Below are 22,184 nucleotides of genomic sequence, written 5' to 3' on the forward strand. Positions count from 1 at the left end.
ATTTTGTTTCTGTGGCAGGGCTCACATGACGAACTTCTTGTGTTTATACAAGCACTGAACACAAATGATCTGAATATCAAATTGACCCACAAAATGGGTCATAAAGATATCGACTTGATGTTCATTTGGAGGTGGATAACTCAGGCATGATTCAAACAGATGTGCACAGGAAGACAACAGCCGCTAACTCTTTACTACATGCCGAATCCGCACATCTCAAAAAACTCATTGACAGTATACCCATAGGCCAATTCCTAAGAATGCGGAGAATCTGTTCTAAGGACACTAATTTTGAGAAACAATCTCACGATCTGACGGAGTGGTTCTTGGAACGTGGCTACTTTGGAAAAGCTGTACAACGTTCATATCGTCACGCTAAGTTTGCAAAGAGAAATGTTCTTCTATATAACTCCAAACGCCAAGAAGGTAAGGATGTTGTAAGATTTATATCCACATTCAATTCAATAATTAAAGAGAGCTGGTTGAGTCTAGACAAGTATTGGAACATTCTTACCATGGACTCTGTACTTACAAACTATGTTACTGAACATCCGGCAATCACGTATAGAAGTTTGCATAACCTAAAAGATATATTGGTACATAGTTATGTTAAAACCAAGACCAACGAACAATCTTTAACAGTGGTAAACCTAAATGGGGATGTAAACCTGTGGGTCTTGTGTGGCTTGCCCAAATATAGTCAAGACAGACTCCTTCACTGATTCATCAAATCTCAGAGACTATAAAATTACCCATGAGATTACTTGTAAAACAATTGGCATTATCTATATACGAGCTAACTGTCCTTGTAATAAATACTATGTTGGCTTGACAACACGAGAGTTTAGAAGGCGAGTTAAGGAACATGTGCTGGATTTACAGGCTGCCAAGGAGAGCAATGATCCAGCTGAACTCAAAACCCTACCACGTCACTTCAAGGATTACTATGACTGTGATAGTTCAAAACTCAAGGTAAGGGGAATTGATCGAGTCTATATCGACTCAAGAGGTGGAAATTGGAAAAGGGTTCTTGCACAAAGGCAAGTTAAGTGGATCATCTTATTAGACTCATTATCACCTAAAGGACTCAATGAAACAGTAAGTTTTGTCCCCTTCTTAAAATACTTAGGCTATGTGCCCACGATGTAGAAATGCCCTAGATTTTTTTCCTGAGCGTTTCTGCATCTCCCTGCAGAAAAAACTCATGCGGATTGTACATGCGTTTTTCCTGCCAGGGACAAGCGGATGTGAAGCATTCTTCACATGCATTTCCGCATGTGGGTTGTCAAGCGCTTCACATGCGATTTTAGCATCACTTGGAAAGTGCTTGACAACTTGGTCACACTATATAAATCAATGCAACCGGCATGGATTTATATAGTGTGACCGAAAGAATGTTAAAAAATAAATATAATACTTACCTTCTGATGGCCCCCGGAGTCGTTGTTTTGGCTTGCCGGCAGCTCCTGGTAGATTTAAGGACTTGCCGACGTCAGCGGTCGCGTGACCCGTCACATGACTAAATGACATCAGCGCAGGTCCTTAAGTCTACCGCGAGCTGCCAGCAAGCCAAGACAAGCACAGTTTCTTTCCTCTTTACCTTTTGTTTTGCACCAGTCACTTTCTTCTATATGGTAACTATTGCATTTATGTAATGTTTGTGTTCCACTGTGGAACACACACTCACAGTGTGTCCCCTCCCCTCATAGTGTTAGGTAAGCTGACAGCTTCCGCCCCGCTATGCATTCCACTGTGGAGCACAGCCCGACGTCGCTTCTGCCCTCCTGCCACACTCCTATTGGAGCGCGGCATGTGGGACGGAAGTGACGCCGGCGATCAAGCATGGTCTCGTCTGGCGTTCCCAGCTGTTCGGCTGCTTCCCTAATCCTTGTCCCCATTAGTCAATAGGCATGTATAAGGGGAATACACCTCCCCCTGCATTATCCCTCGTTAAAGCCCTCAGTGGCGAAACGTGCGTCGGGAATCCGGTGTGGGGCACAAGCAGCTCGGTGCTAAGCACACTGTAACTGATGACCTTGGTCTGCTTTCTGTTCTATTCAGTGTACTCATTTTACCCTTGGTGCCTTTGTTTGCATCTTATCCTACATGAATTTTATGTACATCTTGCACAGTTGCACTTTAAGCACTGTCACTTTCTACTATTTATTAGCTATAGATCTGTTTTATGGTGCACTGTCACTTCAATATAATTTTTCTGTCATTTGACATTTTGTGATATATTTCAGATCTTTAGTTCTTACTAGTGATGAGCGAGCACTAAAATGCTCGGGTGCTCGATACTCAGGTTGAGCACATTGGAATACTCGGGTACTCGACCCAAGCAACGAGCCCAATGTAAGTCTATGGGAAGCGCGAGCATTTTTCAGGCAGCTCCCCCCGGCAGTCTGCAGAGGGCCTAAAAATTGCCCAAATAGATGGGAACAGTGCTCAAATGACATGGGAACAGCATGGGGCAGATCCTTGGAAGCATTTCTGACTCCCAGATCACTGCTGTCAACAACGTTGTCAGAGGTATTACGCCACTTTTACGGACTCACAATAAAACATACCAAAACGAAACCAAAATGGATTTTCCAGGGAAATATGTAAAGGAACATTCTTTCCAGAGTAATGACTTGTATTTAAGGCAAAATAAATAATAAAAAACAAAAATGCTAATCCACACCTTGGGCTATGTTCACACGTAGCGTTTTTGATGCGTTGTTTCACTTTTGCATTGCTTTCAACCGTGACAAATGCATTCACCGGGAAATGTCATTTTAACATTTTAAAACCTTATCTGGACATGTGTTGTGTGAGATGTCATCAGACACATCGTGTTTCATTTATGAAGGAGGGATTCTGAAAGTCACAAAGCCTATTTTTTTAGGTCCATCAGGTGGCCCTTACTATTCTTAAAGGGCCAGCAGTCGGCCCTCACTATTGTAAGAGAGCCATCAGCCGGCTATGTTTAATTGTTCCCATTACTAAAGAGTGGGTCTCCTATGCTGTTATTGCATATGCAGTGAGTGGTAGGGATGCGCAAAATTTGGACGCACCCCAATAGCACTTTGAAAATTTGGATGCAACCCAATACCCCTTTGAAGAGACTTAGAGGAGGGCCTCCTGAAAACAATGTTCCAGTTATTAGGAAGTAAGTCTCCCATTGTGTTTGCCTATGCAGTGAATGCAAGGGTTGCCAAAAATTTGGAGGCACTCCAATGCCCCTTGGAAGAGACGTGGAGGTCAGAGGGCCTCCTGAAAACAATGTTCCCATTATTTTGAAGTGGGTCTCCCATTGTGTTTGCCTATGCAGTGAATGCAAGGACTGCCAAAAATTGGGAGGAACTTGAATGCCCCTTGGAAGAGACGTGGAGGAGGGCCTCATAAAAAATGCTCCCATTTGAAAGGAGCGGGGCACCTATACTTGTAATGCCCATGCATTAAGTGTATGGGCTGACAAACTTTTACCCCTGGGGGGTATACATGAACATACTGTATAATTTTTTTTCTTTACAGGCATAATAAACACCCTTTAAAAAAATTATGTGGGTGTTGCATCATGGAACACGGTCACCCTGGTGATATGGTGGTGGAGGATGAGGAGGATGAGGAGAAGGAGGAGGACAAGAGCAAATAGCCAAAATCAGGAAGCGTATTCCCATGACTGGGTGTGAAAAGGTACATGGGAATACATCTCCCAAGAAAAGACACTGGATTTCATTTTATGTTATGCTTCTATCATTCAGTGGTGTTGAGAAATCTGGCCCAATCAAGCCCTTGTTCATTTTTATAAGAGCCAGCCTGTCAGCATTTTCAGTTGACAGGCGGATGCGCTTATCAGTTATAATTCCACCAGCGGCGTTAAAAACCCGCTCTGATAAAACGCTGGCGGCAGGGTAGGCCAGGACCTCCAAGGCATAGAGAGCCACTTCATTCCACGTATCCAGGTTGGATATCCAATAATTATAAGGCACAGAGGAATGACGGAGGACGTTGGTACGGTCGGAGAGGTACTCCTTCAGCATCTTCCCAAACTTTGCACCTGTTGTTAGAGTACCCCGCGCCTCAGGGCTTGTGCGATGGGAGGATCTGAGAAAATTCTCCCAGAACTTTGACAGTATTCCCCTGCCTCTGCTGGATTGAAGTTGTGTCTCTCTCGCCTGTACTCCTTGGTTGTCCAACGAAGTTTGACCTCTGCCGCCAGCGTTTTCAGATGGGAATTTTTATAATTGTTCCGCAACTAGGGCCTTCTGGTACAGCCTAATTTTTGTAGACCTGTCCGTTTCAGGAATAAGAGATATAAAGTTCTTCTTGTAGAATCGGTCTAGAAGTGTCACTAACCAGTAATGACTGTCACCTAAAATTTTGAGAACGAGAGGGTCATGGGAAAGGCAGCGCAACATAAACTCAGCCATGCATGCCAGACTACTAACACGCAAGACTTCCGTGTACTCACCAAGAGGATGACTGACCATGCTCTCCTCCTACTCTGTCGTCTGGCCATCCATGCTGAACAGACGGTATGACAGCTGTGCAGGTAGTACCGTCTATAGTGCATGAAACTAGCTCCTGTCATTTCTCCTCCTCCTCTTCCTCATTGTCCCCCAATCAACGTTGGGCTGAGATGAGGCTGGGCTGTGTGTAATCATCCTGTATGATTCCTTGATCCATCTCATCGTGCTCCGCCTGCAATGCATCCTCTTTGATTGTGAGCAGAGAGCATTTCAGAAGACAGAGAAGCGGGATGGTGACGCTAATTATGGCATCATAGCCGCTCACCATCTTGGTGGAGTCCTCAAAGTTTTGGAGGTTTGTACATATGTCTGACATCTATGTCCACTCTTGAGGTCTTATGTGTGGAGTCGGAACTGAATACCGACGGCCTTGTTGATGCTGGTACTCAACAACTGCCCTCTTCTGTTCACAAATCCTTCCCAACATCTTCAGTGTAGAGTTCCAACGAGTGGTGACATCACACACTAGTCTGTGACCCGGAAGCTGCAAACGCTGCTGAAACACGGCAAGGGCGGCGGAAGCTAGAGATGACTTTCCAAAATGGGCACACAGGTGGCGTACTTTAACAAGCAGATCTGGCAGCTCCGGGTAGGATTTGATAAACCGCTGAAACAGGAGGTTAAGCACATGGGCCAGGCATGGTATGTTTGTGTACTCGCCTCGCCTCAGAGCAGCCACCAGGTTCCGGCCATAGTCACACATGACCATGCCTGGCTATAGGTTCAGTGGTGTGAGCCACAGATCTGCCTGCTCTTTCAGAGTTGTCCACAACGCTTCATCATTGTGTGCTTTGTTATCTAAGCATATTAGCTTCGGCACAGCCTGTTGCCGCTTGGCCGAGGCAGTGATACAGTGCTTCCAGCTTGTGACTGATGTGGTCATTTCGGAGATGGAGGATGAAGAGGAGGAGGATGAGGTACAGGAGCTGTAGACCATGGGGGCAACCCTGATTGACCTAGGGCCCACAATCCCTGGCGTCGGGAGGACGTGTTCCGTCCCAAGGTCCGACTGGGTCCCAGCTTCCACTATGTTAACCCAGAGTGCCATCAGTGAGATGCACCATCCCTGCCCACAAGCACTTGTCCACGTTTCCGTGGTTAGGTGGACTTTCCTGGTAACTGCGTTGTTGAGGGCACGGCTAATGTTTTGGGACACGTGCTTGTGTCATGCAGCGACGACACACCGGGAGAAATAGTGGCGGCTGGGGACCGAATACCGAGGGTCGGCCACCGCTCTCAGGTTGCGGAATGCTTCCATCTCCACGAGCCTAAAAGGCAACATTTCGAGCGCAAGAAGTCAATGTGAGAATTTAGTAATGTGGCCTGTGGGGCGCTGGCTGCGTATTTGCGCTTGCGTTCCAAGGACTGGGGTATGGACAACTGAACGCTCCGCTGGGACAAGGATGTGGACGTGCTTCCTGATGCTGCTACTTAAGAGTGTGCAACGACAGGTGTAAGGCAGGAGGCATCTTTGCATGCACCATGGACAGGGGATTGGCTTGCATGCACAACAGCGGAAGAAGCAATGGTGCCACCCGCAGACACTGTTCCTGGACCCTGGGGTTTGGCCCACAAAGTTGGGTGCTTTGCTGCCATGTGTCTGATCATGCTGGTGGTGGTCAGGCTGCTAGTTTTGCCACCCATGCTGATGCTGTCCTGGTAGGTGGTGCAAATGGCCTTTTTGGGGTTATTGGCAGAGTCTTTATAAAACAACCAAACTCGGGAAGACCTAACAGTTGTACTGGCAACTTCCTTCGTGTTGGTGTTACGGGGAATGGTTGCCTGCCTTCTGTCTGCAGCCACCATACTGCTTCTTCCTGCCTGTTGGGGTGCTCTGCCTCCCTCCCCCTGTTTGCTGCTATCTTCGCTCTGCATGTCCTCCTACTAGGTTGGGTCAGTTATTATATCATCCACCACCTCGTCTTCCACTTCCGCATCCTGGTCCTCCTCCTGACTTTCTGGCAATTGTGTCTCATCATCGTCCACCTCTTGTGACACTTTCCCACCGTCGCCTTCATGTGACTGTGGCTGCTTAAATATTTGGACATTACTACATGCGATCTCCTCTTGCCTCGCTTCAAGTGGACCGGGCGAGAGGCCCGAATCTATAAAAGGAAAAGTGAACAGCTCTTCAGAGTGTCCAAGTGTGGGATCATTTGTCTCTGGGCATTCAGCATGGTGGGAGGAAGGAGGATCAGGGTGAGGAATATGCGGTCCAGACTCAAAGCTACTGAGACTTGACCGTGTGGAAGACAGGGTGGTGGTGGTGGTGGTGGCTAAGTGACTGGAAGCATTATCCGCTACCCACCCAACAACATTTTGACACTGCTCTGGGTTCAATAGTGGTGTGCTGCGGTCCCCTAGGAATTGGGACATGAAGGTCAGGCTAGAAGATGTGGGTGTTTGCTGTGGCACAATTTCAGCTTGCCCACTGCTTTGGCCGCGGCATGCCCCATCATCATCATGTCCAGTTCCCCATCCCTTGCCACGTGCCTTGCCCATTTTAAATGGATATGGATAAATATCTTCCACGCTCAGAACAAATGACTGAATTTGGAGCAAACTTATATGTGATCCGTGTGACGGACAAACCTCAATTTTAAATACCTTACCTGTAGGTAACTATTTGTACATCAAACTGTTGTCAATTGCTTCACTGACACACTGAAATTTTTTTTAATGAAGGTCAGAAATTGCACTATTTTCTGAAAACGTATATGTGATCAGTGTGACGGAGAAAACACAGTTTTAAATACATGGCCTGAAGGTAACTATTTTGAACAGTAAACCGGTGTCAAAACTTTGCTGACATAGTGAAAAAAAATTTGAAAAGAGGCCAGAAATGGCAGTATTTTCTGAAAACTTATATGTGATCCGTGTTACAGAGAAAACACAGTTTTAAATACCTGGCCTGTAGGTAACTATTTTGAACAGCAATCTGGTGTCAATTGCTTCACTGTCACTCTGAAACAAATTTTTAATGAAGGTCAGAAATGGCAGCATTTTTTGAAAACGTATATGTGATCCGTGTGATGGAGAAAACATGGTTCTAAATACCTGGCCTGTAGTTAACTATTTTGAACATCAAACTGTTGTCAATTGCTACACTGACACAGTGAAAAAAAATTTGAATGGAGGCCAAAAATTGCAGTATTTTCTGAAAACGTCTATGTGATCTGTGCGACAGAGAAAACACAGTTTTAAATACCTGGCCTGTAGATAACTACTTTGAGCAGCAAACTGTTGTCAATTGCTTCACTGACACACTGAAACAAATTTTTAATGGAGGGTAGAAATGGCAGTATTTTCTGAAAGCGTATATGTGATCCGTGCGATGGAGAAAATACAGTTTTAAACACCTGGCCTGTAGGTACCTATTTTTAACAGCAATCTGGTGATAATTGCTTCACTGACACACTGAAACAAATTTTCAATGAAAGTCAGAAATGGCAGTATTTTCTGAAAATGTATATGTGATCCGTGTGACGGAGAAAACACAGTTTTAAACACCTGGCCAGTAGGTAACTCTTTTGAACAGCATTCTGGTGATAATTGCTTCACTGACACACTGAAACTATTTTTTAATGAAGGTCAAAAATTGCAGTATTTTCTGAAAACGTATAGTATAGACCAAAAGTTTGGACACTTCTTCTCATTTAAAGTTTTTTCTGTATTTTCATAACTATGAAAAATGTACATTCCCACTGAAGGCATCAAACCTATGAATTAACACATGTAGAATTATATACTTAACAAAAAAGTGTGAAACAACTGAAAATATGTCTTATATTCTAGGTTCTTCAAAGTAGCCACCTTTTGCTTTGATGACTGCTTTTTTTATGTTTTCTTTTTGCTCCACAATTTTTTATACACTTGTACTCTTCGGTCAAAAATGACAGATAGCCTTTTATAGTGATCTCCAGCCATTTTATGAGTAAAATAAAGGAGCTATAATCTCATTTTGGACTATATATCACATCTACTACTATTTGTCAATTTATTTAGGTCCTTTTGGTCCATGCAGATTTACACATACATACATTTTCTCATTACAATACTGCTGATGGATTACCTTCCAGTATAGTTATGTGCCAAATATTTTTACCCTGCTGTTCCTGTAAAATAGTTCAATTCAGTTCTCAACATTTCATATTGTAAATGAACATATTCTCTTTTTTACTTGTGTTCCCTGATCTAATTTCTGTGAAATGCTGACCTGAAAGAGTACTAATAAATTCTGAAAAGTGTGTTTGCTTTACTCTGAGCTCTTATCCTAAAGGGTGGGGGTGGGGTTTATTTTATCCTATCAGTAGACAATTGCCATAGTAGCCTATCCAGTTTCATTTTCAGTCCAGCTGGAGAGAGAGCAGAAAGGACATATACAGACACCAGAGTTCTAAAGGTTCATCTTTACAGGTATGTAGCAGATAAACTATTTTTTATTGCCAAAGTATTCAATTCTTTTGATTAGATGGTATAGGGTAAAGCAGCAATTGATAGAATGAGTGCATGCTTATATGGATGGTCTTGTTTGTGATGCTCCAGCATCACAATTGCAGGGGATTTCTCAATGTGTGATGGGGCCCTAATTGTGTTTATTGTTGTAAAACTGGTAATAGTTTGTTCTCTCATTGTATTATTATTTTTTATGTATATTTTATGTTTTCATTCCAGAGTGTTGCCTCTTTGCCTAATGAGAAAACGTATAATGACTGAAAAAGATTTGGAGGACTTTGTAAACGCCTCTAATTCTGATGATGATGATGATGCCCCGCCTGAGAATGAGTCAGAAGAGGAGGACCACATAAGTGATGGGGAATCCAATGCAGAGCAATCTGATTCTGAAGTGGAATCTGATGAGGAAACCCAGACAACTAGTGGGATCCAAGAAATCCTTTCAAACAACAAAGATGTCATTTGGAACCTGCAGCCTTTTACTCAGTCTGGTAGAATGTCTTCTAAAGATGTCATAAAAGGTACACCTGGTCCTACCAGGTATGCTATATCAAGAATTGATGACATACAATCTGCATTCAAATTGTTTATAAATATTACCATGCAAAAAATCATAATCCAAATGTCCAACATTGAGGGACAACAAGTTTATGGCGAGAAATGGAATACTTTAGATTTGACAGCTTTAAATGCTTTCATAGGATTACTACTGTTAGCAGGAGTCTACAGGTCATACGGTGAGTCAACCAGTAGTTTATGGGATTCAGAAACTGGTCGCCACATATTTAGGGCCACAATGTCTGTGAAAAGATTTCATCAAATTTCAAGAGTCCTTCGTTTTGATAATAAAAGCAATCGAATTGAAAGAAGAGCCACAGACAAACTTGCCCCTATTAGAGAATTGTGGAACAAATGGGTAGAAAATCTACCAAAATTGTATAATCCTGGTGACAATGTGACTGTAGATGAGCAATTAGTCTCAATCAGAGGTAGGTGCCCATTCAGGCAGTATATTCCAAGTAAGCCTGCAAAGTACGGCATCAAAATATGGACTCTGTGTGACAGCAAAAGTGCGTACGCTCTAAATGCACAGGTATACATAGGAAAACAAGCTGGAGAAAGAGCCGAAAAAAATCAAGGCATGCGAGTAGTCTTGGATTTGACCCAGGGACTCAAAGGACAAAATGTCACATGCGACAATTTTTTTACATCATATCAATTAGGGCAGATGTTGATGAAAAGAAAAATGACCATGTTGGGTACTATTAGAAAAATAAGCCAGAACTGCCGCAAGGTATTCTCAGTAAGAGAGACATTTATAGTTATATGTTTTATTTTACTAAGGATACCACAGTAGTTTCTTACGTCCCAAAAAAATACAAGCAGGTAATTCTAATGAACACAATGCATCATGATAGAGAAAACAGTAATAGAGATGACATCAAACCGGACTTCATTTTCGAATATAATGCTACAAAAGGGGCTGTTGATACTCTAGATCAACTGATAGGCACTTACACCTGTAAGCGCAAAACAAATCGGTGGCCAATGGTGATTTTTTATAATATGCTTGACTAGCTTTTACCCGCGGCTTCGCTCGTGTGGAATTTGGTCTGCCACATTAAGTTTCATGACAGATCATTTTAATAGTAAAAAAAAATAATCTTAATAGTAAAAAAAATAATCTTAATAGTAAAAAAAAAATTATCTTATTTAGTTACTCGTTCATCCAAAATTTCAGATGTCTAACTTCAAAACTGACTGATTCCATACAATCTTTGAACCCCTATAATATGAAGAGGGAAACTCTTGAGGGTGGAATTATCAAAATTCCTTTCTTAGTGCTCATTTAAGCTATAATAGAACCTATCTGCAAATTTCAAGATGCTAAGTTCAGTGGTTTCGGCTGTGCGTTGACCGCTAGGTGTGTCAGTCAATCAGGTTTACAGTTTTATATAATCTTCGCCTGTATGGTGTGTTTATAAAAAGTAGCCCTATGTCCTTCCCCAGGCTTGAAATTATCCATATCAAATTTCATCACAAACGGATTACTAAACACTGATTAATAAACAGGACGGACTGAAGTTACTTGCGTTTAATATTGTTCGTGTTAGTAAAGAATTAGTATGTAATTGGAATAATGGACATCTGCAGGTAATTTATCTATGTGTTTTTACTGCAATATACTCCTGTAAACTATGTTATTTGATTTCTTTCGTTCAGCGAAAATATGTAGATTTTGCGATTTAGAAACATGTGAGCAAGCTACGCATAGCTGACCGTGGGAAAAACAGGGCGTGCCTAAATGTATCCCCGCTACCTTCAAAGTTTGCCCTTGCGATTTATTGATGGTCATTGAAAATGCAACTTTAAGTGGGAACTGCAAACGTTTGAAATTAAAGGGTAAGTTATTGGGTATTATTGGGATGCGTGGTATAAGAATATTTTCACCCTTACCTTCTCCAGTTAAAATTGTGGCCTTTACAATGTGCCTGCCTAGTTCAGTGACTCGCAATCTCGTGCCATTATATAATCTCGGGGCGTCCAAGTTGCGCATTAACAAAACGGGTATACCGACCTTTAATTCGAGCTTATGAGATGGGACCCCGGATAGCTCCAAAGAGTTAAGAAACTCCACGGGGTAGCTCGTACAGTCTTCAGATGAAATGACTGTGTCGATGGAGTTGTAGGTTGTTGCATCGCTGGTTACTTGGTCCAAGATAATTTTATTGATTTTCGCAACTGTTTCATTTCTTGGTGCTAGTATAGTTCTTTCACATAGCCAATTTTCATCGTGGATGTTTTGTTGCAAATTTGGAAAAACTTGAGCAATAAGTGCGTCTTCCGAATCCACAACATGACAAAAATGGTTAGTGAATAGAACCATACCTTCTTCGTCAGTTTCGATTCGACCTTCACCGATCTCGAGCAGTTTCTCAGCATACGCGCCCGACTCTAGATCACTGAATAACTGGACACGCATATTGGTGGTGAGGTGCAGCTTTTCAACTTTGGTCCATTAATATGAGGATTTCAGACATGCGTTAATTTCGTCTGCTGCAGTGCCTCGCTCGATGACAGGCAAAGTTTGCCTAAAGTCCCAGCCAATAAAACAACCACACCACCCATTATTGTTTGTTTACTATGTAAGTCTTGTAGACAACGATCAAGAGCTTCGATGGCGCGTTTGTGTGACATTGTGCACTCGTCCCACACAATTAATTTGCACTGTTGCAACAGGAGGCCACGGGCGCTGCTCTTGCTGATATTACACGATGGGGTTTCTTCGTTCACCAGATTAAGAGGTAATTTAAAGACTGAATGTGCCGTCCGTCCACCGCTTAGCGATGTTGCAGCAATTCCAGAGGAAGCCACAGCTAATGCAACGTTATGACCGCTACGAATTTATGCTAAAAGTAAATTAAGCAAGAAAGTTTTTCCTGTACCACCCGGGGCATCAAGGAAAAAAAGTCCGCCTTCACCATTCTCAACTCGTCCAACTATTTTGTGATAAATCTCTCTTTGATCATGTAGCAAACGTGGCTCAGATTCGCAAACGTGAGCGTCTAACTGGTTGGTATCATAGCTTAGCTCTTTTATCAACTCGTTCGACAGCTCTCCTCTACGCCGCGGTGAGGGTAGACCAAAATCGGACAATTTATTTCAAGAAATTATTAATATTTTGTCCTCAATAAGCCCCAACGCCTCATTGAAACAGAGATCATCGTTAACGTGATCCATTCTTTCAAACCTGTGCATGATATCCTCTGATAACGCAGTTTTATACTTGTGCCAGAGTTGTAGAGGATTGGATAAACCGCAAGTGCATATCAATATGGCAAACAGCTCTCTTATTTTCGCCGGGGAGCGACATAGCACGGCCTCTTCTAAGGTGGTATCCCTGTGGTTATCATCTTCCAACAACCCCATCTTCTCACACACCTGCCGAAAAGTTGCAAGTTCTTGACCTTCAAATGTTTTTAAATCCGAGAAGTTGGTTGGACCCCTTATTACATTCAGCAGCATATGCAAGCAATAACATTCAAAATTGATAACGTGCACTGTGTAAATGTGACCTAGAGCGTCTCCTGCCTTCACACCTGGCCAGCCATCGACAGGTGTTCCTTGTAAACAACGTTTCCATTGCTTCCGTGCCACATTCCAAGTATAGTAGCGAGGCAAGTCAATGTAAAGTAATGTTTTTGCAGACGTATCACTTTGGCACAACAGGAAAAATGCAGTTAGTGTAGTTTTAGGTGGTGCTTCTAATCTCTCTCTAAAATTATTTTCCGTAAAGTAAACCCTCGCGTCATTGGGTAAATGAATCGCGAGATGAGTGACGGTTGGGTGTCTCTCGTGCAGAGGCAGACCTAAGATCCGCCACGCTGCTTCATTACTACTAACATATCGGCCGGTTCTAAAGGTCTGCACCTCATCTCTTGGGTCAATGTTAACATTCCCTTGCTGGCAGATGTTAAAAATAGCCTGGTCGCTACCCTTATTAATATATTTACAAATATATTTTATCGCCTGTACCGTATTACAGAACTCTACATTTAAATGAGAATTAAAATTTTTTGATAAGAGTGGAGAATATGGGACCACCCAGCTATTGTCCACCAATATTTCCTGTGTTCCTCTACGGGTTTTTATAATCGTCGTGCGTCCACCATTCTCTGGTGCTCTGCGCCTGTACAAAGGATAACCTTTGTCATTGGTTTGAGTATCTTTTAAAAGCTTCCTCGGATATTTTTTGGTACATTTTCCTTCCTTCATGCATGGCGATGAAGAATTGAATGTACCACATGGCCCGTGAATCATATTCTTTGTCACTGTATCATAGAGCTTTTGATCGGTTTCTGGGTTTGGTATCTCAGCACATATGATTTCGTCAATTTGGTTCGGATGCAATTTTTCCTTTAACCACAGCAGTAAGTGCACATGAGGCAAACCTCGCTTTTGCCACTCGATCGAGTACATGAAGCATTGCATATCACCAAATATGTTACATTTGGAAGTAGAACTAACAACTTCTGCACTTTTATTCTAAATATTCGAGCTGTTAAGTCATGTCTGTCCATTGAATTTTGACCAGCCATAAGCTCTTTGGTGATTTCTGGCCAAGCGGGGTTGCAAGTCATTTTAATAAATAAATCAGGCCTCCCATAATTACGTACGTATGTGAACGCATCTTGTGTGTATTCGTGTAGGTATCTCGGGCTATTTACAAATGATGACGGGAGAATCACCATCTGACCTAAGTTATTTGGATCCAAATCCGCATCATTTCTTATTGCATCTTGCAAGTGAATATAATTTTCTGCGCGCATTTTTTTTTTATTTAAAGAAATGAACCTTAAGCGCTCACTTTCCATCTTTACATACATGTTGACCAGAAACTGATGAAGTAGGAGCCTACACTTAAGCATCAAATTAAAATCGCTGCGACGGACCATCAAGTGAAAGGCATAAAAATCTTTGCAGGACACCTTTTTGCTTGCCATTGCTTGTTTGGTAATTGGATTTATCTGAGGAATATCAATGCTGTACCCCCCTTGTCCTTTCCAAAAAAATATTGGGTACTCGAGAGCGTCATAGAATCTATGTGTATCGGGAACCCTAGTGAGCATGCCATCGCGCGGCTGCACAACGATGTCTCGAGACATAGCTTGCTCGCTACTAACTATTACAGCAGCTATTTCATTTGTAGTAGGGGCATTGAATCATCTCTCATGTTGACCACGTGGTACATGGTCTGGGTGAATCACTACTTTGAAATGATCGTCATTGATCATTCTGTCTCTAGCCGTTTTAAATTCATGCACCAAAATGTTGTGGTCGTGAAGTACTCGTTGTAATTTTTTAACTATGTTTCTATCTACGCTTTGCACGCACTCAGTACGCCTGTTGATTTGTTCTTCTTCGTCACCTATGAAATAAAATTGTGGTTGCGAAATGGACGGAGGAATTAAAGAACCGATACGGTGGTATACTTGTCCTTGTATTCTAAAGGTCGGGCAAAACCCTGGCATTGAGACAATTTGATCTGCTCCAAAAGACGTCATATGAAAGCACATGTTGTATTTTCTTATATTATTTAGAAAAAGGCGAGATTCATCAGTTTCATTAGAGAAAAGCTCTTTTAAAGGTTGAACTGGCTCGTCTATATAAGGAAGAGCTACTTTCCCGCCCAAACAACACATACCTGCTGCTTCCTCTTTCCACTTAAGAGCTCCGCAATATTTGCAATCTATGGTCATTGCTTCTATTTTTATAAGCTTGTGAGTTTCATAATCAAGAGTCTCGTCATGCTCAAATGCAGCTTTATTAAACAATATCCATGTATTTCTTGTAAATGTTTGACGTCGCTGTGCTGCCCTTTCAGCAACAGTGCGTCTGCGAGATTCGGCCATTTCATAAGTTTCAGTGGCTCTTTGGGACGCCATGTAAGTCGCTTGCTGCTGACGTCGAGCTTGGGACTCTTCTGGAGTTTCAGCAGCCCGATGGGACACCAGATACTCTGCATGCTGTTCACATCGGGCTTGGAACTGTTCTTGAGTTTCAGCAGCCCGTTGAGATGCCAAAAACTCCGCATTCCGTTCACGTTGGGCTTGGGATTGTTCTGGAGTCTCTGCAGCTCTATGTGCCGCACAATGCACCGACTGCTCAAGCCTTCGTTGCTCGGCTTGTTGAGACGTCTCATCACGTCTAATTATTTTCATAGCTCGGGCTTTATTAGAGCTTTGCGAAATGTTAGACTTATGCTTTCGCGGCATTTTTATAAGTACTAATTACAAAATAGGTACTTAGTAAAGTTCAGACAAAATACTTAAAAATCGAATTAGTTATATTACGATCGCTGTACAGACGATATCAGTTGTATATGACTGGTCTATGAAGAGCAGCTGTGGCGCGGTTACCCATAGCAACCATTCCCAGTGCTCTGTGGAAGCTGAGAGCAGCCTGCTGGTGCTGTGGGTGACATGCTGCGCTGCACACACACAGGGCTGTGCTGCACACAGGAGGGGAGGACGCCATTTGTGTAGCGCTGCTGCCGGTGCTGTCAGGCTGCAGTGTGTGCATCCTTCATGGAGCCGCGCTCAGGTTACTGCCCCTCCCCGTGTGTGAGTCACTTCCCCTCCACCCAGGTGAGGCGCTCGGAACTTTCCCGGCTGCAGCAGCTGGCGCAGGTGAGCGCATGTTTTATTATACGGTGTTATGTGGAGGGACAATGGCGGCGGGGACCCCCTGTGTGAGGACAATGACGGCCCGGTGCCCCCGGGCAACCTGCAGGAGGAAGCTTCACACTCCCCCCGGGCTGTGGGCGCGGGCAGGCCGTGCTGGGATGTGTAGTTCCCTTGTTACCTGTTCCTGACATATGGGCTGTTTTCTGTGGTTTTTTTTTTTTTTTTTAGTCTGAGAAAATGTCATAAATTATCCTTCTCCCTTCAGCTGTTTCCAGAGTGTAATGTATCAGGGTGAACTCATGACTGACAGCTGCCAAAGTTTCTAGGAAATGTCAGTCCCTGGGGGTCGTGTGTGAACCCCCTGTGCCACACTTGTACCTGGCCACGGTATATGATCACCCCTGTATTCTGACTGTGGACAGGCAGCAACTGTGACCTCACTATACAATGATCCACTATGGGCAAGTTATTCTATTATCAATCTCTTCTGACTGCTGTAAATCAGCCATTTAAATATCACCTGTGTATGTGTGTATATAAGAGAGGTCTCAGAGGCCAGATTTTTTTCCGATTTAATTGACATGTATCGTTATATTACGACCAAAATTACATAAAATCACTACAAATTGTAGCCTATATGTTATTCCGATGTATAATCTATATTACTGTAAAGTTTCATGTAAATCCGTCCAGTAGTTTTTTCGTGAAAGAGTAACAAACATACATACTCACAAACTTTCGCATTTATAATATTAGTAGAATGTGTCAGCATACAATGCATTCGTGCTATGGAAGGAAATAGACTCAAATTGGAACAAAAATAAACTATATAAGAGAAGACTTTTTATAGAGGAGTTGGGAAAATCACTGGTTAGCCCATATATTGAAGAACGAAAGGTAACACCCAGAGCTGATGGAGCGGCAGCCATTGTCCACAGGATCCAACAGCAAGATAAAGAAAGTGAACAAACAGCTTACACCTGCACTGCTACAATACCAACGGCCTCCACCAGCAACGCAACCAGCCTAAAACGGAAACGATGCGACTTCTGTCCAACAACAAGCAATCACAAATCAAATGTGGTATGTTACAGATGTGGAAAATATTTATGCAAAAGACGTGTCAATTATACCTGTGACAATTTCAAACAGTAAATTTTGCACCGTGTGACCTATTTATCATTTTACATAAAAAAACTGAACTGTTAATTTTTTTTTTTTTTTTGGAAAATAATATAATTACATTTAGTTTATTGATATTAGTTATAGTTTACAGTTGGTTGAATAATTCTTTTTGTATGTGCAAATATGCAATATGCATAAATATTCCAATAAAGCCATGTTAAATGTTTTGACACAAAAAAAATAAAAAGGAAGTTTTTCTTTCCATTTTTCAATTGTTTATAAACAACCAGGTTCACATACAACATAATGCTGCAAAAAATATTCAATTAAAACACTTAAATTAGCTAAAAATCAAGACTTTATTAGGTCCGGTCAAAATTGACCGGAAGATAACAAGTGTATAGTGGCAACAAGGAGAATAGCAGGGTTGAATACTTGGCCTGTAGGTAACTATTTTGAACAGCATACTGGTGTCAAAACTTTGCTGACACAGTGCAAAAAAATTTGAATGGAGGCCAAAAATGGCAGTATTTTCTGAAAACATACATGTGATCCGTGAGACGGAGACAAAACAGTTTTAAATACCTGGCCTGTAGTTAACTATTTTGAACAACAAATAGATGTCAAAAACTTCGCTGACACAGTGAGAAAAAATTTGAATGGAGGTAAAAAATGTCAGTATTTTCTGAAAACCTTTATGTGATCCGTGTGATGGAGAGAACACAGTTTTAAATACCTGGCCTTGTAGGTAACTATTTTGAACAGCAATCTATTGTCAATTGCTTCACTGACACACTTAAACAAATTTTTAACGGAGGTCAGAAATGGCAGTATTTTCTGAAAACAAATATGTGATCCGTGTGACGGAGAAAGCACGGTTCTAAATACCTGACTAGTAGTTAACTATTTTGAACATCAAACAGATGTCAAAAACTTCACAGAGACAGTGAAAAAAAAATTGAATGGAGGCCAAAAATGGCAGTATTTTCTAAAAACGTATATGTGATCCGTGTGAGAGAAAAATACTTAAATACCTGGCCTGTAGGTAACTATTTTGAACAGCAAACCGGTGTCAAAAGCTTCGCTGACACAGTGAAAAAATATTTGAATGGAGGCCAAAGATGGCAGTATTTTCTGAAAACGTATATGTGATCCGTGTGACGGAGAAAACACCGTTTTTAACACCTGGCCAGTAGGTAACTATTTTGAACAGCAATCTGGTGATAATTGCTTCTCTGACACACTGAAACTATTTTTTAATGAATGTCAAGAATTGCAGTATTTTCTGAAAATGTATATGTGATCCGTGTGATGGAGAAAACACAGTTTTAAATACCTGGCCTGTAGGTAACTATTTTGAACAGCAAACCGGTGTCAAAAACTTTGCTGACACAGTGAAAAAAAATTTGAATGGAGGCCAAAAAGGCAGTATTTTCTGAAAACCTATATGTGATCCGTGTAATGAAGAAAACATGGTTCTGAATACCTGGCCTGTAGCTAACTATTTTGAACAGCAAACAGGTGACAAAAACTTAACTAACAAAGTGAAAAAAAATTTAAATGGAGGCCAAAAATGTCTATATTTTGTGAAAACATATATGTGATCCATGTGATGGAGAAAACACAGTTTTAAATACCTGGCCTGTAGGTAACTATTTTGAACAGCAATCTGGTGTCAATTGCTTCACTGACACACTGAAACAAATTTTTAATGGAGGTCAGAAATGGCAGTATTTTCTAAAAACAAATGTATGTGATCTGTGTGTCGGAGAAAACACAGTTATAAATACATTGCCTGTAGGTAACTATTTTGAACAGCATACAGGTGTCAAAAACTTTGCTGACACAGTGAAAAAAAATTTGAAAGGAGGCCAAAAATTGAAGTATTTTCTGAAAACCTATATGTGATCCGTGTAACGGACAAAACACGGTTCAAAATACATGGCTTGTATGTAACTATTTTGAACAGCAAACCGGTGTCAAAAATTTCACCAACACAGTGAAAAAAAATTTGAATGTAGGCCAAAAATGGCTGTATTTTGTGAAAACGTATATGTGATCCGTGTGATGGAGAGAACACAGTTTTAAATAACTGGCCTGTAGGTAACTATTTTGAACAGCAATCTGGTGTCAATTGCTTCACTGATACAGTGAAAATTTTTTTTAATGGAGATCAGAAATGGCAGTATTTTCTGAAAACGTATATGTGATCCGTGTGACGGAGAAAACACAGTTTTAAGCAACTGGCCAGTAGGTAACTATTTTGAACAGCAATCTGGTGATAATTGCTTCACTGACACACTGAAACAATTTTTTAATTAAGGTCCAGAGTTGCAGTATTTTCTGAAAACGTATATGTGATCCGTGTGACGGAGAAAACACAGTTGTAAATACCTGGCCTGTAGGTAACTATTTTGAACAGCAAACCGGTGTCAAAAACATCGCTGACACAGTGAAAATAAATTTGAATGGAGGCCAAAAAGGCAGTATTTTCTGAAAACCTATATGTGATCGTGTAACGTAGAAAACACGGTTCTAAATACCTGGCCTGTTTGTAACTATTTTGAACAGCAAACCGGTGTCAGAAATTTCACTGACACAGTGAAAAAAAAATTGAATGGAGGCCAAAAATAGCTGTATTTTGTGAAAACGTATATGTGACCCGTGTGATAGAGAAAACACAGTTTTAAATTTCTGGCCTGTAGGTAACTATTTTGTACAGCAATCTGGTGTCAATTGCTTCACTGACACACTGAAACAAATTTTTAATGGAGGTCAGAAATGGCAGTATTTTCTGAAAACATATATGTGATCTGTGTGACGGAGAAAACACAGTTTTAAATAACAGAACTGTAGGTAACCATTTTTCACAACAATCTGGTGTCAATTGCTTCATTGACACACTGAAACATATTTTTAATGGAGGATAGAAATGGCAGTATTTTCTGAAAACGTATATGTGATTCGTGTGATGAAGAAAACACAGTTTTAAATACCTGTGCTGTAGTTAACTATTTTGAACAGCAAACCAAAGTCAAAAACTTTGCTAACACAGTGAAAAAAAATTTGAATTGAGGCCAAAAATGGCAGTGATTTCTGAAATCATATATGTGATCTGTGTGACGGAGAAAACACATTTTGAAACACCTGGCCTGTAGGTAACTATTTTAAAGAGCAAGCTGGTGATAATTGCTTCACTGACACACTGCAACAAATTTTTAATGGAGGTCAGAAATGGCAGTATTTTCTGAAAACATATATGTGATCTGTGTGACGGAGAAAACACAGTTTTAAATAACAGAACTGTAGGTAACCATTTTTCACAACAATCTGGTGTCAATTGCTTCATTGACACACTGAAACATATTTTTAATGGAGGATAGAAATGGCAGTATTTTCTGAAAACGTATATGTGATTCGTGTGATGGAGAAAACACAGTTTTAAATACCTGTCCTGTAGTTAACTATTTTGAACAGCAAACCAAAGTCAAAAACTTTGCTAACACAGTGAAAAAAAATTTGAATTGAGGCCAAAAATGGCAGTGATTTCTGAAAACATATATATGATCTGTGTGACGGAGAAAACACAGTTTGAAACACCTGGCCTGTAGGTAACTATTTTAAAGAGCAAGCTGGTGATAATTGCTTCACTGACACACTGCAACAAATTTTTAATGGAGGTCAGAAATGGCAGTATTTTCTGAAAATATATATGTGATCCGTGTGATGGAGAAAACACAGTTTTAAATACCTGGCCTGAAGGTAACTATTTTGAACAGCATACAGGTATCAAAAATTTCGCTGACACAGTGAAAAAAAATTTGAATGGAGGCCAAAAATGGCAGCATTTTCTGAAAACGTATGTGATCCATGTGACAGAGAAAACACGGTTCTAAATACCTGGCCTGTAGGTAACTATTTTGAACAGCATATCGGTGTAAAAAACTTCGCTGACACAGTGAAAAAAAATTTGAATGGAGGCCAAAAATGGCAGCATTTTCTGAAAACGTATATGTGATCTGTGTGACGGAGAAAACGCGGTTCTAAATACCTGGCCAGTAGGTAACTATTTTTAACAGCAATCTGGTGATAATTGCTTCACTGACACACTGAAACAATTATTTAATGAAGGTCAAAAATTGCAGTATTTTCTGAAAACGTATATGTGATCCGTGTGACCGAGAAAACACAGTTGTAAATACCTGGCCTGTAGGTAACTATTTTGAACAGCAAACCGGTGTCAAAAACATCGCTGACACAGTGAAAATAAATTTGAATGGAGGCCAAAAAGGCAGTATTTTCTGAAAACCTATATGTGATCGTGTAACGTAGAAAACACGGTTCTAAATACCTGGCCTGTTTGTAACTATTTTGAACAGCAAACCGGTGTCAGAAATTTCACTGACACAGTGAAAAAAAAATTGAATGGAGGCCAAAAATAGCTGTATTTTGTGAAAACGTATATGTGATCCGTGTGATAGAGAAAACACAGTTTTAAATTTCTGGCCTGTAGGTAACTATTTTGAACAGCAATCTGGTGTCAATTGCTTCACTGACACACTGAAACAAATTTTTAATGGAGGTCAGAAATGGCAGTATTTTCTGAAAACATATATGTGATCTGTGTGACGGAGAAAACACAGTTTTAAATAACAGAACTGTAGGTAACCATTTTTCACAACAATCTGGTGTCAATTGCTTCATTGACACACTGAAACATATTTTTAATGGAGGATAGAAATTGCAGTATTTTCTGAAAACGTATATGTGATTCGTGTGATGGAGAAAACACAGTTTTAAATACCTGTCCTGTAGTTAACTATTTTGAACAGCAAACCAAAGTCAAAAACTTTGCTAACACAGTGAAAAAAAATTTGAATTGAGGCCAAAAATGGCAGTG

At 41.0% G+C, this 22,184-nt stretch overlaps 1 protein-coding gene and 1 pseudogene across 1 annotated transcript in view; one reads left to right on the plus strand and one right to left on the minus strand.

The window, feature by feature from the left end:
- The window catches only part of LOC141153489 (alpha-1-antitrypsin-like), a 390,164-nt gene that overhangs the window by 137,289 nt on the left and 230,691 nt on the right, over positions 1 to 22,184 (minus strand). The gene's annotated exons all lie outside the window — the stretch shown is intronic.
- LOC141155344 (uncharacterized) lies at positions 261 to 17,314 on the plus strand (annotated as a pseudogene).

This window comes from Phyllobates terribilis, unplaced genomic scaffold, assembly GCF_046119375.1.
Source record: "Phyllobates terribilis strain yellow unplaced genomic scaffold, ASM4611937v1 Scaffold_7__3_contigs__length_470593459, whole genome shotgun sequence".
In the NCBI taxonomy this organism is placed as follows: Eukaryota; Metazoa; Chordata; class Amphibia; order Anura; family Dendrobatidae; genus Phyllobates; species Phyllobates terribilis.